At 44.0% G+C, this 15,885-nt stretch overlaps 1 protein-coding gene and 1 pseudogene across 1 annotated transcript in view; one reads left to right on the top strand and one right to left on the bottom strand.

Moving 5' to 3' along the window:
• Positions 1-688, bottom strand: part of zranb3 (zinc finger, RAN-binding domain containing 3) — a 148,656-nt gene extending 147,968 nt beyond the window's left edge. Inside the window, exon 1 of the mRNA XM_075477837.1 lies at positions 509-688. The gene's annotated coding sequence lies outside the window, so the exon portion shown is untranslated. The remainder of the gene's footprint in view (positions 1-508) is intronic.
• A 3,494-nt stretch (positions 689-4,182) lies between these two features.
• Positions 4,183-15,885, top strand: part of LOC142391777 (R3H domain-containing protein 1-like) — a 48,677-nt pseudogene continuing 36,974 nt past the window's right edge.

The raw sequence follows: 15,885 nt of genomic DNA, 5'->3' as shown, positions 1-15,885 counted from the left end.
TAGAATAAAATAAAAATAGTGAATAAACATTAGCTATATAATCCTTTTTCTAATAAGAATAAGAATAATTCAGTACAAATTTGACCAGTCTTCACTACTGTGGTTCTTCTCATACATGGCCTACGCCAAGAAAAAGCAAAACACTGAAATATCTGTCAATGCACACCCCTTTAAGCCGACGCTTCAAATCAGAAGTCAACTTCAGCAGGTAATTAGCATGTTAGCATGGATGTAGCATACTTAGCAACAGGAAACAGGAAGTAGGTTTACTTACAGAAATAAAAGCACTTCATCGGATTATTAGCTATATTATTTTTGAGAACTCACCCCGTAAGTACGGCGGCTATGCGTACTTTACGGTCATTTAAGTTCAAATAAAACACAACAGTCAATACAAACAATAAGTATTATTAGTTATATTTTCTGTTGTCTTCATGCAACATTGTAGGTAGCTCTGAAGAAGAAGAACTAGCGTTGCTTTGCGGTTCAAACTGAGGGGCTCACTTACCAGACGTTGTGTTAGCCAACCGACATTAATTATGTCTACATGTGCATGGTTTGCCTAGTCGGTGAAACGTTTGTTAGAGGAACTGCGGTCAGATGGGTTCAGCAGCACACATGCTTGGGGAAATAGTGCAGTTTCGCGGCAACTCCAAGGTGCGCTCGGTTTATAACACCGAGCACCCGCCGGTTAGCCAACGAGCCACTTTAAACACAAGTCGTCTAAAAGTTTTAAGAACTGACATCACCCTTTCGAAAGATGTTTAAAGAAATTACGTTATTGTCAGGCAAACCGCGTGCGTGCGCACGTGCATGCTGCCATGCAGAGAGAGAGAAAAAAAATGTGTGTTACGACAAGACGTGACATATTTTCAACACCCTGCGTCTCGGGCGTAAGGAGCTGACGCAAGGAGCGTAAGGGCGTAAGGAGTTGACGTAAGGAGCGTAAGGGCGTAAGGAGCTGACGCACGGCTGCTGGTCGACGTCTCTCCTTCACTCCGCCACAAACAGCAGCTACTTCACACTCGGTAGGAACAACGGCTGTCCACCGATTGTAAACCAAAAGCGGTAAGGCAACGTTAAAGATATCTGCTGTATCCTGCCCGAGAGTTTGCGGGTTTGCGACAAAATAATGTTAACCGGGTAGTTGTAAGGATTTACCAGGAGCTAGTTAGCGGAAAAACATCTCTCTTTGCTGGTGTGTGACAGCTCAGGGCGCCCCGGTGTTTGGCCGTTTTCAGGCCGTTTTCAGGCCACGGTGCCGGGTAAGAATCGTTAGCTTTAGCCCCGGCCACGACCCAACGTCAAATTGCATTTCGGCAAAAGTACACACCTCACAGCGAGAAAACATCCTTAAATTCTTAATAGTCACACATTAATCAGGCGTTCGTCTCGGAAGCCGTACAGTACTTTTAAAATAATACAGTATTATTCAATAACTTTTAGGCCTGGTCCGACTGTGTCTCTCCCAGTCGTCCCGCAACGGATAGTGTGCTAATGTTTACTGTCAATTAAATAAATGTCTTTTTTTTCTTTTTCTGTTCTGCTTGGTTAAATGTTTAATCGGCCGAATTGTAGTTGCATATTTTCATTTACAGACTAACATATTTCTTGTAGTGTTTGGGGATTGTGGGCTTGCCGATACAAACGGGATATTAATTTGTCAAGTTTTTGTAAGGGAGGCTGGTGTGACGGATTCGCAGTTGAACTGTCGAAGAGTGGCACTTAAGCCTGTAGAGATCCATAAAAATAGGTGTCTATTGATACTCCAACCGTCATGTGTGATATGACAGTGGTCGGGGTTTATTATTATTGGTATACATTTTTATTTTTAGTCAACGGGAGCACAGGAAAAACAAGCTACTCGTATTAATAAATGACTTTTCTTGTTGCGCAGTTAGCCTAAAACCAATCAGGAGGGTTTACCAATGGGGTCAGAGAGGGTTAATGTCGGGTTAGGACTTAAGACCTCAGTGGCTGTGGGTTTAACAGTGTCCGGGGTTCATGGAAACTGCTTTACATCACATAAAATATGAGTGATAGTCTCACAATAGTTGTGAATACCATCTCAAAGTGATGCATGAAAGTGTAAAGTATATACCTTTATCATTGACATACATTAGCAGAGCTCCATTGCTGACACAGTTTTTTGTTTTTTTTTAATAGTGGACAGGGAAATCTGACTTGAACTAGATTTATCCTCGTCAAAGACCATGAATCAAAAATCCAATAACCCAAATTCGTGCTTGCTTAATAAGTAAGCCATAACCACTATAATGCAGAAGCGTCAGCCCAGACAATAAGCGCCTCATTGACTTTGTGGAAATTGACAGAGATGGCATTGGGAGCCTACGAGTTGCCACCAATGAGGCTGAGCATCATGATAATATCATTTCATTACGGCACCAGCGAAGCCTGGTGAGTGGAGGGTGGATGCTGGTTTGGTCCCTGCGGCCGCTGGAGATGATGTGTTAATCTTTGCAGAGCTGACAGTGCTGCTGTGCAGCTACATCAGATTTTCTATCGTAGATTTTTACAGAATTTTGCTATAAATCTGTTTAACTGCCCGTGCTAAAGTGATATATTTGACATGGTAACATCAACATTTAAAATCACAGCTCCAGTGCTCTGTAGCGTGACCTCCCAGAGCTTATAATAAGCGCTAATAATTGTTTGCCCCGACAGTTTCACCTGGCGGCTGCTCAGCCCACTGCAGCCGCGGCTCTGTTGACCGTTCATTAGACGGGTTAGGGCGTATTTAGAGCTGATGACATTATCACACATTGAGGTTGAGGATGCTGTGTAATAGCTTTCTCCAAAGATGTGGCCCGATGACTAAATTATTCATCGCCTTCCAGGGAGAGAGAGAAAATCTCTCGTTCCTCTAATATTTGGTCGGGGGGCCATTTTAATAATTCATCCTCCCCATCCATAAATTGTTTGTTCAATCGGTGACCTTTTCCTGGGATTAAGAAAGCACAAAAATAAATTCTTCAGAGACCTGGCATAACGAATGGTACAATTATGAGGCAGGATTGGATCAGATCGTTTGTCGCAGCCTGGTGTTGGTTGCTAAGTGACAGCAGGAACTTTTCCGCCCACTGTGTTTGCTGTTAAAGTCTGAGTGACTGAGAGGACAAAAACAATCACATTATGGCAGTCTAGACTTGGGCATCGTGTAGGACCTGTTTGTGACTCGCTCTGTCTTTGACAGCCAGTCTGAAATTTGGTGATGAAAGTGCTTTCTTGAAGTAGATTACTTCCAAAACGCGGTTATCAATCCCATGTCATCTTCCCTGCATGTGCAGGAGCGACTCTCAGAAGCTGCACGGAGACTTTTATCAGGTTATGATTTTTGGATTGAATTCCTCTGAAATCCTCTTAAAATCTTGACACAAACATTTTGGGTGTGAGTGGGAAGGTTAGAGGTGCGGTCCGCCTGTTTTTGGGGACGTATTCTCATCGATTCGCCTCAAAACGGCGTGCATTATTGCGGTATTTCACATTGTTTCTCAGGTTCTCTTGAGTCGGTGGGGTTTGGTGTAGCCTTGTCTTCTGGTGTGAGACGCAGGGTGCCAGCTTTAATGGGAAGGTGGCCCAGTGAACAGCTCGGCCGCGCAGCAGCCAGCGCCTCCCCATCGCCTCTCCACCTGGTCTTTGAGTACCTAGCTGGCCACAGACATGTCGCTGCTGTCCTCCTCCTCCCAGTTTGTCGCTTCTCTTTCTCTTTTTTTTTTTTTTTTTTGTGTGCCTTTCTACCCGCTTTACCTCCCACCCTCCCACCATTTTCCTCCTCTTCCTCACAGTCTCCTTCAATCCATCCCATGTCCCTGGCTGCCCTCTCCTCCTCCTCCTCCCCCACCCCCGCCTCCATCCTAAAGCAGAGCAGCTAATGAAGAGCCCCATTTAGCCGGTGACTTTGGTTCAGTCAGCGCTCCGTAGTGCCGGCCGGCCTCGGCCGCAGTGACTGGCTGCCGAGGCTCTGACATCACACGGGGGCCAGCTGTTGATTTGGCGCTGTCTCCAAGGCTGGCGGGCTTGATGGGTTGTGGCAGGTAGACTTGTGTTCGCGCAGCGCTCTTCCCCTCCCTTCATCTCCTCTCTTCCTCTCTTTGTGACACCCACTCCCCTCACCCTCTCCCTTCACACTCTCCTCTCCCCCGTCTTTCCGCTCTCACTCAGTCGAGCAAGAGTGCAGGAGGCAGCAGGCGGCTGCCGAGGAGCGAGCTGGGAGGCGACTCCAGCCTCCTCTCCAGCAGATTGTGCCTCCTGTACGATGGAAACTAAACGCTCTCAGAGCCGAAGGGATGGAGGGCAGAGCTGCCGAGCCTGCAGGTACGTCCTGCAGCTTCCAGTCGCTCTGATACTCTGATAGCGAGCAGATGTCGAGTCTTACATTTTTCTTTTAATCTGTTTTACTGTCCAGACTTTTCTGTGGTTGTTCTTGTTTTTCTGTGGTTGTGCTTTTTCAGCATATTTGACTTTTTCTCTTTCACAGCAAAAAGGTTAATCAGTGCTCACCTCACTTCTTCTGCCTTTTTTTCTGTCTCTTTATCAGTATGTGGTATTTAAGGCTGTTTTCTTTGGCCTCTTAAACCAGGTGCAACGTGAAATGTAGTTTTCTGTCAGAGCTGCGTTACTCTCTCTCAGCGCTGCTTCTGCTTTTCACTTCGAGGATAATTAACCAAGATCAGCCAAAAAAGAGGCTTCACTCTGCATTGTTCCTCCACCTAAGCTTCATCCACTGTTTGTCCTGCAGGTGTTGTCTGCAAATTGACTTTTAATGACTCCTTTTTTTTATTCCTCTCTCTTAAGGCTTCGTAGATTTAAAACTGCTAAACTTGCATGTTTTTTTTTTTTTTTGTGCTTATTGTTTCTGCTCTAATTGCCTCGATTGAAATTCCTTGGAAACTCTCTTATGGGATAGGTAATGGATTACCTCCATGCTCTGCTGTGGATTTAATTTATTAAGGCTGGTTGGCTGCACCTCGGCTGCGTCGCTCCGCCTCGTGCAACCTGAAGGCAAAGAGAGCAGCACAATTAGGGGCTCATTTGTGCCTGTTTATGGCTCTTTTTTCTTGGCTTATTCAGTCTTAGCTATTACAGCAGCATCTTACACTGACGCTGCCTTTTCTTTTTTGTCGCCCTGAAATTGAGGCAGGCAGTGAATGAAAGTAATATGATTTCATGGGCTTTTCCCCTAATTGTCCTCTGGTCCAATTATATAGCTCCCCAGTCAGTGCTTTCCTCGCTTTGCAATTAGCAGAAATGGTTGGAAAATGGGAGATTAGTTACTCAGTTCGGCAAAAACACTGAAATCAATTTTAGTGCAGCGCAGTGAACCAGCATGATGAAAACCTATTTGATTTGTTTATTTGATGCCTGATGTTATTTTTCAGGTTGAAAAGCCTAAATCTGTCATTTGTTTTGGGAAGCGGTAATTAATTGTTTGGCTGTTTGTGCAGCACTTCCTGTGGTTTAAATGTACGGTGTGAGAAATGAGCCCAAACACGCCGTAACCGCGGTAACCGCGTCTCAGCTTTTGTCTCGCAACGATCCTGTGAACAGAGCGGCGTTTAACACGTCCCATCTGTTCGGCTCCGCTCGGGCCGTTCGTCCTTTTCATGTGGCGCCTGCAGAAGCTCATCAGCCACCGTGAAAATTAAATCATTTTTTCAGCGCGTGATCTACGAATCTATCTTTTCTTTTTTTCTTTTTTCCCATCTTTTCTTACGACTCGCGTCTCCGTTCTCCGCCGAGAATAGAACCGGGGATCGAATAGCAGATGGAGGGATAAGATCGAGGGTCCTTCACATCTAGTCGAGCCGGTTATAGCCAGACGAGAGCTTTGATCCGCGCATAGCTGAGCAGAACAGAGGTGCAGAGGTGGGAGGGAAAGGTCAGAGAGAGCCAGACAGAGCCAGGTGAGTGTGTGTGTCTGCGCTCAGTAGAAAATAAGTAGACGATGGAGAAATCTGTCATTAGTCTGTTGAGAGATCTGTGTTTGATTAACTCTGCTCAGTAGATGGCAACACTTCTGACCCTTCAGTGGGCTGATCAACTTTTAATATCCGTCAAGCCGTGGGTGGTTTTAACAGTATAGCTGCTGGTCTCCGAAAGGATCAGATTTCACAGTTAATTTTTTCTGATCCCTTTGATTTAGCATTTCTGCATTTTTAATGCGTTTATGAATTTGCACTGTGTGCTAACGTGCAGGTTTGATGTGTGTGTGTGTGTGTGTGTGAGAGCTGCCAGATGAGGCGATCACGGTGGTGTGAATGAGCGGTGTGACACCAACCCGAGCCTGAGAGAGCCTCTTTAAGGTTGCTGCACTCTGCGGTTATTTTAATACCAATGAACCACTCCCTGTCAGCCTCAGCACAATACGAGACAACGCATTTCTACAAGTTCACCGCCGTGTGTGTGTGTGTGTGTGTGCGTCTTTGGCAGCGCTGGAGCCTGTTAGAAGCTGTTGATCTCCTGTCAGATGGGGACGCTTCGCTGTCTTATCTGTCAAAACCTTTTATTTTTCGTATTTTAAAGGGGAATAGGAGGATGCATTATTAACTACAACTCAGTGTGAGGTCCTGCAGCCATCCGGCAAAGCCCTGGAGCGTCCAACGGTTTGACTCCGCTGTCATGGCAGCGTTCACACTCTGCATGTGTGTGCGTGACGGCCGCAGGACCAGCTCTGAAATGCAGAGCGTGTTCCACATTTTTTTTCCCATTTCAGACATTTCACTGGCACCGTCATCCTGCAGCGACCTGAAATGGCATCACTTCTGCTTTCAGCGAGGAGCAAGGAGGTCTGAATGTAGAGCCGCAGCAGCGAAATGATTCTCCTGTCACACATAAAGTCCCATTTAAATAGTGCTGAGAGAGATAAGAGCCAAAGGAAGGACCGCAGAGAAAATGCAGCTACATTTTTACCATTTAAGCAGCAGATAACATTAAACAGACATGTTTGAGTCACTCTTTATTTTTAGTTCTGTGTTGCAGTTTTGAACAAAAGCAGAGCACCAAATGGCGACCGCTCCGTGGCACGTCTTTCCAAAGCCTCACCGCTTCCGTCTGAAATCTGGTGGACAGGATTGCATGAACACCATGCTGGGAGCACGCTGTGTCGAGAGAGGCTGAGAAATCCAGGGAGAGCGAGCTAATTAATCAGCTTTCAGTCCTTTTTTGTATCGATTACATCGAGTACATTTGGGTTCAGGCAAAAATTCTGAGCTTTAAAAAAATTTGAACGCCCTCTTTTAAGCATTTTCTTTACATTTTAAAGGCCAAATGATCCAATGAGTGCAACTACTGTGAGATTAGATGCATCTGATGCTCAGCAGCCTCTTCTGCACCACCTGTAAGCGGAGGAACAGTTTTCAGATTTCCACCCCGCCCAAAAGTGTCGCACCATTGTTCAGCTGGGGAGGAATTTTCTGGAAAGTACAGACCGCCTGCGAGTCGATGTGAAATTCATGTGCCACCAAATTAAAATGGCTGAGGATTTTCAGCTGAGAAATGCCATCTCCCCCCGCTGCTCTCTGAATGCCTAATGCTGGGTTTTTACAAGGTTGGCAGGGGTGCCTTCTGCTGTCGCCCGAGCCGCACTCCCGATTCCTCCGCTCATCCATTATTTATGGTGCGACGGCACGCACAGGTCCCGAAATAAACACTCGCCACGCTTCAGATTCTTTTTTTTTGCTTTGTTTCTATCGCACAAATATGTCAGAGTTGCTGACACGTGGGGTCAGGGACAGCGCCGCGCCTGACCTACGACCCGCCTCGCTAACTCTAACTCGGCTCTAACCCCACGCCCCCTCTCGGTTGCAGGTCGCCAGGGGTCATGATGGTGTCGGAGGCCCCGCTCGCTGTGCAGAGCAGCTGAAGCAGACATGGGCAGAGAAGCTTTGGATGGCATCGGTTGGCTCAGCCTCTTTGACGTCACCAGCCACAACCACCACTGGCTACGCAACAAGTAGGTGTGTTTATCCTCATTTCAGGAGTTTTAACATTTAAACAACTCTTAACCTTCTGCTGGTGGCGCTAATTCTTCTCTTTGCAGAAGGATTGATGTAACTGAAAGTTGTAGAGAACACAAGTGAAGTTTGACGATCATATTTATCTATTTAAAATTAATCTATCAATTAATCTTGTTGCATTTTTGCCATTTTTTTATTGATGAACCACCTCAAACATCATCCCAGCGTAGGGACCCACTCATAAACTGAAACATGGTGCATGAAAGCACACATTTCACTCAAGTTGGTATCTCTAATGACGTGATTAAATGTGTGAAATTATACGGAAAAAATGTGAAAATTTCTCTTTATTTGCACGAGGAAGGCCCTGATGAAGGTCATTACTGCACCACATAAGTACACGAAAGTTACTGAAACATTTAACAAGATAAACAAATTAATTTAGATTAAAATAACTGTGCATTAAGCTCTTAACAATTCTCCAAAGTCCGCGATTAGTTTTTTTTTTAGGTATTTTCACACAGTCCTTCTCCTATTGTGTAAAGAAGTAAAGCTGGGACATCTTAAACAGCAACACCTTGAAGTAAAACAATGATACCAAACTGTGGTTGTTCTAAAGGACACTGAACGCAGTATTCTTTGCTCATGTTGCATGCTTCACCAGAGCATGTTGCTGTCTCTGATTATCCTCATGGAACCAGTTCGCTCTGATTCAGGAAAATTACACAGTTGCGACTGTTTAATTCGTGGAAGGAAAATGTGTTTGGTGATGCTTTATTATCTTCATATGCTAATGATCCACGAGTTTCCATCGAAGGCTGCTGATGTGGCCGATTTAAAACGTTTTCCTCGATGATAATCGCTGGGAAAAATGCCTCAATCTTACACTTGAGATCAGATTCCTAATTTACACCCAATAATAATCAACCATTTTGGAGCTAATCTGACTGAATTATAGCCCCTCCTCCTTACAAATGAGTAGCTTAATGAAAATATATCCGAATGTACTTCAGTTTAGTGACACTCCACTCACAGTCCTGCTGCCTTTGTACACAACCTGAGAATAATAAATGCATTTTACCTTATTCTGATATTACCCAACCTTTATTCTCTGAAAATCCCTTTAAATTCACCTTCAAATACTAAGTTTCTGTCAGTAAAATGGTTGTAGTTTCACATCGTGCTTCAATGAATGACAAATCATTTATCCATTAGATTTAATGCAGAATAAACTACATTGATTATTATTCATTTACGCTGATTTAAGCGTCTTTTAACTCGTGGATAACCAAATAAATCAGGAATCGGTTACTCTGCAACATGATTAACTCACAGCATCTACAACAGGAGCCTCGAATGTAGAAGAAAATTATGGTGATGTCTGTTTTCAGTCTCACTCGTAAGAGACCGGTTTGTAACCGAGAGAGTTTCTTAATGTAACACCATGGACCACATGATGATCCATATTACTTATTCAGTCCGAACATCAGGGATTCCAAACAGGCTCAGTCTGCAATTACCCCAGCCATGAGAGACGAGACCAGGAAGTACGAATACATCAAAGTCCCGGAGCCAAATTTAGTGCAGTACTCCCGACTCGTGATAAAAAATGTGTTTGGAAGAATGGATGATTCTGTGAGAGACAAAATGTCCATCCATCACAGGCCCAGCTCTTGAAAATATCTGTCCAATATAGCGAATCTTCAGGCGAGCCACTCCAGAGACTTCACTCATCAAAATGTCAGTGACAGCCACTAAATATTCAGAGACGTGCGCAGCACTCTGGAGTATTAAGTTGTTTTCTTTCAGAATGTAAAAATAATGTAAAGCAGCAGCCGCTGTTGCTTTTTGTCAAACCTCTGACAGCTCATTGAAATTCAACGTCCTGACTCTCAAGTGCCCGGGCAAATTTTAGCTAACCTCTTAGCCCCAAACGGCATCGGGTTAGCGCCGCGTTCACTCTGGCAGAGAAGCCACAGCCCTCGCTCCAAATCAATTACACCTACATAGCGGAATTGGATGCCTCGGTTTTTTTTTTGTTTTTTTTTTGTTTTTTTGACGTCGAGCAGGAGCGGCTCTTTTGGAATAGAGACAAACATTCGGGTGTTAGGCAGCCGCCCAAGCTCAGCGTAAGTGTCGTCATGTGTGGCTCCAGTTCTGATGTGCAAAGTCAATTCGAGGAGCCCATTACTAATTAACCTATTAATCATAGCTCTCGTGTACCAGATGCCTGCCCACCCTTCTCGTGCATCTGTGCGTGGATGTAAGCCCTGCGTGGGGCCTGCATAATAAGAGCAGATCAGCGGGGTGAGCTCGCACCATGACACCAACAAAGGGAGGTCGTGGCATTACACAGATATGTCCTGAGACGGAGCATGAGAGCAAGGCAGCAGCTGCTCCACCATCGGGGTTATTTTACCATCTGATAAACCACTCGGTCTGATCTGTTCAGACTGCTCCAACTCTAACTGAAAACCGTACGTTTCCGCTTGGATCTTCTCTTTAAACACCCCCCCCCAAAAAATGGAATAACCTGAAATATATGAGCAGAATTTGTGTTCTGCAGAATTTAAGCAGATTATTATTCCGCCAGTTTTCGGCACCTAACTACTCCTGCGTACTTTCAGCTATTTCAACGATCTTGGTATCAAAACGTTCAGCTCTTTCAGCAGATTCCCGCTATCATTTTTGGTGTTTTTAACTTTTACACCTTTTAAGATATTCAACTTTTATTCAAAGTTTCCTGTCATTCAAATGAATGGAAACTGCTTTCAGCTCTTCCAAATCATCTTCCTCTTTCCAACTATTTCTGCATGCTTTCAGCTAGAGACACCATTCAAACTTTAAATGGGTCACAAGACATTCAGCTATTACCAATTGTTTCAGCTTTTTCAAACCTTCAGCCAATTTTGAAATATGACAGCTTCAAAAACATGAACATTTTGCTCCTTCTTGAATTTTATGAATGAGCACACAGTTGAGTACGTGCTGATCAGTTTAACATTTTTCAGTTTTTTCAAACAAATTTTTCTAACTTTCATACAGTTTAACGTAGAGAAACAAATTATACCTTAAAATGTAGGAAAAAATGTCCTCTTTCAGCCAATGTAACTACTAAAGAGCTCACATTTACAGAATTTCAGCTATGAGCCTTAAACCGAGATCAACCTCTCAAATTCTCTGACTAACTCCAATGTTAAGTTTGGTAGTACACAAAAATCACAAAATCAACAGTTTTTACTGCTAAAATTGATCTATTTTCAGCTTTTTTAGCATGGTAAGCTATCCCCATTCAGCTCATAAGCTTTCTTTCTAGTTTCCATATCAGTTTGCAACGTAAATAACGGTAAAATCCAGTTTCCAGTCGGCACCAGAAAGAAACGTTATATTCCCAATCAGTTTTTCTCACACTGTGCTCCTGCTGCGTCCTGTCCAGTCGTGTCCATTGTGTCCGACCGAACAGCTGCAGAGCTGCAAGGCAGCGCGCAGAATGTAGTGACTGATGACCACAGACTGTGATGTTGACACCAACTGCCTCCTCTCCTTTTTGTCCTGCCTTTTGCTGCATGGACCTTTGTCGTCGGAGACTTTCTTGATTGTCAAACACGGGCGTCACTAATTTTGCCTGAATTACATTCAGGCAGAAAGCCGTTAATAATCGCGGTAACGTGTGCGTTTATTCTGCTATAACGGCTCAAAGCCGTGCTTAACAAAGCTGGCTACGGATTGCACCTTTTTATGAGAGTCACAATTATCGCACGAGCTAAATTGTAACTTTCCCCGTTAAGATTATATCCACAAGGGAAAATAAACACTCACTCCTCCTGTGAGCGCTCCTGGAACAAAGATGTCGCTGGAGAACGGGCATTTTGATGTGGGCGGGATCTAATGTGAGCAAGTAAGTTTTATTTATTACTTTATAGAGAATATCTACTGCATAAAACCTCATTTTTTTACTTTTGTTTGGATGGATTTGAGTCCTTTTGGTCCTTTATGAAAAATCCATTTTGGTTTTGGGATGATGAGGAAGTCTAATCAAGATTAAATAGAAACACGATGAATGTTTCTGTAGGTTAATAAGAAGCTGCTTGTAGACCAATCTTGTCCCAGATGCCTGGTTAATATCGACTGAGTGCGTTTCCGTGTAAGATTCAATATTTATAGAGTTCTAACTCAGGCTTAAAGACAAATAAATGTAGTGGATTGTTGTTAATTAATAAATAAATAAATTGACTTCTTTTTGGCTGAAACTAGCATATTTCTCTGCTTTAGCGTAGCTTTGGTCACCTCAGGCAACCTTTATAATCTTACCGTGATATTTGGTCATCTTTTGTGTTATTTTGGAAGAGCTGACACAGTCATAGTACACCTGATGGATTCGTTTAGTCGGCGCTTTAGGAAGCAGAGGTTTGAGAGAAAGGGGAATTAAATCTGATCTTAATCCTAATCCTAATCTTAAACAACTGTAAATTAGCTTTGGGTGGTTTTTGAATCATTAGTCTGACTCTGACAAAGATTAAAGGTACATTTTGTAACTTTGGTCTTCAAAAAGTATCGGGGGGGGGGGGGGCAGAGTTTTACCAGACGACGTGTATGTTTCCATTCCTATTTAAGATTCATTTCTGTTTTTAACTGTTCTTCTGGCTGATCACAAGAGGAAAAAACTTTCATCATTACTGAACAATCTTCAAGAAAAATGGACGTCGATAAGACAAGTGTACGCAAATTTTTTAACTTGTATATTTAGCATTATTAGCATGTTTATTTTAGCTCTGCGGCACTGTCAGCTCTTTACGGAGCTGTCCAGCATCACATCTCAGTCCTTTACTGCCTAAAAGCTGTCGCCATTGAAGAAAAACGCCAACATTTACTCTTGTTTTGTCTCTCTTTCTGTCATTCTGCATCTTTGCTGCTGAACGCAGTCACTCTGAGGGTGAAGGTACTATTTGCTTGCCTGGAGCTTTTTGTCTTGTTGTAACTAATGTTTTAGCTAACTATTACCCTCCTCTGTTCTGTGTGCGACTGCCTCTTCGTCTGGTGGCTCCAGGGCAGATTAGACCCTACGATGACTCGCATCACATGTAGTGGTGTAACGTGGTCTTACAGGAACGTCCAGTCTGCTCCAAATAGTTTCAACTTTTCAAAGAATTGATTCAGGTTTGCTTCACTCATGAGTTTAAAGCCAGCAACCTCTGTGTCTCGACCACAACCGCACGGCTCGGAGCGATCACTTGTGGTCGGGATAGAGATCTCAAGGATTCTGGCTGCTCACCGTGGTGGCAGATAATGCCTCCATGGACAATAAATGGAACTTCAACAGCGAGCTCTCATCGGGTTTGTTCCTGTCTTTCAGGTTCTGTGTTTTCGCCAACATCTACCTGTAAGACTTTGCAATGAGAATGTCCGATATCGTGGACACTGACGCGATGAAGGTTTCCGAGGTCGCCGACACGGTGTCATCTGCGAAAGACAACGCCACCAAGTGTGAGGTCTCTGACCAGAGCCAGAGCAGCAGAGACGAGCACGGCAGCAACAATAAAAAGGACATGCAGGTAAAGATAAAGCTCCAGTAACTGGAGGGAGTTTGACCGGTGTTTCAAAGACTCGATGATTGAGCATTTTGGTCTCATAACAGCCTGACTTGAACCCCAGTAAGATGAGGACAGCCGACAGCCTCACCAAACATTACGACTGTGTTCGAAACCGCATACTTCTCCTACTACTCATACTAACTTTTTGAGTTGGTATGCGAGTTTGAGTAAGCGAGAAGTTCCCGGATGCATACTAGATTCTCCGAAATGTTGGGTATGCATCATGAGGTTACTACTCATCAGAGATGGGGACTCAAGTCACTGTGACTTGGACTCAAGTCGACTCGAGTTGCTGTTTTGATGACTTGTGACTTGACTTGACAAAAAATAAAAGACTTGAGACTCGACTCGGACTTGGAAGTTAAAGACTCGGCACTTGACTTGAGACACGATGACTTGAATGTTATTCAGACAGCCAGATGACAACTTCGAACTTTGTTCGTCATTTGAAGATCCATTCTGACCAGTGAGTGCTTGTCAAATTAGCTAATATTATCCTGTTAGCTAACGTTAGCTTGATATGATTTTTGGACAGGTTGGACACATTGGCCAATGATGTTTACTGACAGTTACTTATATCTTATATTTTCACTTTATTAAGATCAGATTCTGCAGGTAAAATTGCAATAATAAGGTGACCTGACTTTGACTTAACTTGCCCAAGAAAAAATTACTTGAGACTTACTTGAGACTTGCACGTGTGACTTGGTCCTATCTCCGCTACTCATACTCAAACTACCCAAGATGCAACGTAACGTCACGTCGCCGATCGTCATTTCCTGTCTAAACGGCAGTTTCAAGCTAGCTACAACGAGGGAGGTTCACTTCCTGTTTTCAAAACAAAAGCACCAATTGTATCGTAATGCCTTTCCCTATGATAAAAGGCAACGGGTATTTTATTTTGTGAAAATAACTGGAAGTGTGTTACAGCTCACTACGGCTAGCTTTAGTAGCGCCGAATTCGTCGGGAACAAAAATGTAAATAGCCGGTATTTTGTCAGGTTTTCAACACGTTGGGGATCTAAACGGCTACTTTCTCACCTGAAAATGTTTCAAATGTTGCTAAAGTTTACAGAGTTTAGAGCTTAAGCGAAATCAGCTTCGGACCGGCTGATTTCGGCTCGGGCAGGAGCGAAATGCATTGTGGGTAAACGCTCTGCATACTGTCTGATCGATGAGTATGCAGTATGCGGTTTCGAACACAGCCTTAGACTCTTTCACTGCACTCTTCTCCATGAAAATTCAGTAACTGTCGGCGTCAAACGCCAGCTTCCCCGGGGATCTCTTGTCACCTGCGGCATTGCAGATGAATTTCCCAGCAGCATCGGCAAGAAAAATTTTTTCCTGACAATTGTAATCTGCACAGTGTGAAATAATAATGAGGGGCTCGACTCTTCCTCTCCTCAGTTCTGAGGTCAGTCGCTGTACATGCCGGGAATCGTAGCTGCAACCAGAGCTTTGTGTTGTCCACGGGAGACATTAAAGCATGGATCTGTTGGGGATTCAGGACAGCTGAGATCCCTTTCAGATAAACTGCTAATTAATTGGGTGCGTGTCACTGGAACACTGTGCTTTGGGACTGCAGAGAAATGTGCACGAGTTAATTTGGTTTCCGAAGTAAAACCAGTGCCGGCTGCTTTGTTCTCACAGTGGAATTGATGATGACTATTTAAAAAAAAAAAAAAGGTGAAAGTGTGATCAAAGAAACAAAAACCAGGGGGAAAAATGAGTCTCTTTTGGCTGCAGCCTAAAAATAGGATTCAGGCCAATCTGGCCCCGTGGTTGGAGGCAGGGAGAGCAAAGGAGTCAGGCAGGCAGATAATCGGAGCCTAGATCCTGGCTTATCTACCAACTTCCTGCATCTATGTTACCCTGAGGAACAGAATGACACCAGTATGGGGGGAGCAGCAGGAGAGAGTGAAGATGGGCAGAGGAGGGAGGGAGAGGCTGGAAGGAGGAGGGAAACACAGAGGACAGGGATATGATGACAAAGAACACAAAGGGGGGGGTCAACTACAGAGCTACCTATCTGGCTTTTGTGTTTAAACGCTTTACATTTTGTCTTATCCAAACAAAACCCCAAATGGATGAAACACGAGGGGTGGTTTCCTTTCCTGGATTGCCTGGGCTCCCCTTTAGGAGTTTTAGGGCGTGGTGTCACATTTATCAAAGGAAACGAGGGGTTTGTTAGTTCGAGTCTTTCAATGGCAGCTCAAGAACAAGCCAGAGGAATCTCAAGTTAAATAAAGTGTCGAGCATATCAGCGCTGGGCTCAGTGGAACAGAGCTCCCGCAGGAAATCCGTCAGACTGAGCCTCG

Source organism: Odontesthes bonariensis, chromosome 11 (assembly GCF_027942865.1).
Source record: "Odontesthes bonariensis isolate fOdoBon6 chromosome 11, fOdoBon6.hap1, whole genome shotgun sequence".
Lineage (NCBI taxonomy): Eukaryota > Metazoa > Chordata > Actinopteri > Atheriniformes > Atherinopsidae > Odontesthes > Odontesthes bonariensis.
This window is presented reverse-complemented; position numbering and strand designations above follow the sequence as displayed.